The following is a 1540-nucleotide window of genomic DNA, read 5'->3' as shown; positions in this document are numbered from 1 at the left end:
AGAAGTACTTTTCTCCCTTTCTCACAATACAAGGATATTGTACCAAAAAGGATATTGTAGCATTGGAAAAAGTGCAGAAAAGGGCAACTGGAATGATTAAGGGTTTGGAACACTTTCTCTATGCTTGGGGCTCTTTAGCTTGGAGAAATGTCGACTGTGGGTGACATGACAGAGGTTTACAAGATAATGCATGGAATGGAGAAAGTAGAGAAAGAAGTACTTTTCTCCCTTTCTCACAATACAAGAACTCGTGAGCATTCAATGAAATTGCTGAGCAGTCAGGTTAAAATGGATAAAAGGAAGTACTTCTTCACCCAGAGGGTGATTAACATGTGGAATTCACTGCCACAGGAGGTGGTGGCAGCTACAAGCATAGCCAGCTTTAAGAGGGGATTGATTAAAAATATGGAGCAGAGGTCCATCAATGGCTATTAGCCACAGTATATATGTGTGTGTGTGTGACACAGAGTGTTGGACTGGATGTGCCATTGGCCTGATCCAACCTGGCTTCTCTTATGTTCTTATGAAACGTATTAAAAATGAATTAAAAGAAGACGGATTCATACACTGTGGTTTAAAGTTATCTACCACCTCTACAGCATTCTGAGTAGTATTGTGTTTCAGCTTTGCTCCTAATGAATTAGAGACATTCAAGACTGGTTTGAACCTTGTTCCTGTTACAAATGGACTGTAGACTGGACTGAGAGTCTGGGTTTGAATTTTATTCCATGTGAATTAGAGACCTGGATACCTGTTTGGGGGTTTCCTGATATTTAATAGGGTTGCCAGCCTCCAGGTGGAACCTGGAGATCTCCCGCTTTCCATAGATTTCACTCCCTGATAATGACACATTAATGACCCGAACATACCCAGGCAATTGTTTCTTTTTGAGATAATGCCAGCTGTGGCAGGCCAAAAATACAACAATACAAACTATTGTGCACAAACAAACACTCTTAACTGGTGTATATAAAGTTCTATTATAATTAAATGAACAGCCTACAACAGTGGGCATACATTCATACAGTATAAATAGAAAACAACAGTCTCAAAACAATATACCAAGGAGGACCCCACACAGTCACTGAGTTTTCCAAAATGAGTACACAGACTCAAAAATAATGTTCCACAGGAGTCCCTCCGTTGTTTGTTGACTTCTGAAGGACAAATTCTAGCCTTCACGCAAACCCTGGATTTGATAGCGTTCCGCTGCTCCTGCAGCTTCCTCGTAAGTCAACTGTAAACAACAAAAGTGACCGATAAAAACTACCCTAAAACAAAGGTATGGATTGTCCAATCCAGCACTTGGCTGTTGCTTCAATTGGTTTCTGTCTAAAATGAGGAAGGAATTCTCACCAATCAGCCAAAGAGTTTCTGGGGCAGGTCTTGAGACTCCAGAATATAAACTGGGAGAGGATGGAGGTACCAGAGCGGCCCAGGAGGAGAGCGTTCCCGACTGCAGGCGTTCTTCTCATTCCCATCAGCCAAAGAACTCGGCTTCCGCTCAATCTGTAGAGTAAGTATTAAATTATTCTAATCT

Source organism: Heteronotia binoei, chromosome 15 (genome assembly GCF_032191835.1).
Source record: "Heteronotia binoei isolate CCM8104 ecotype False Entrance Well chromosome 15, APGP_CSIRO_Hbin_v1, whole genome shotgun sequence".
NCBI classification, from domain to species: Eukaryota; Metazoa; Chordata; class Lepidosauria; order Squamata; family Gekkonidae; genus Heteronotia; species Heteronotia binoei.
Note: the sequence above shows the minus strand (reverse complement) of the source record.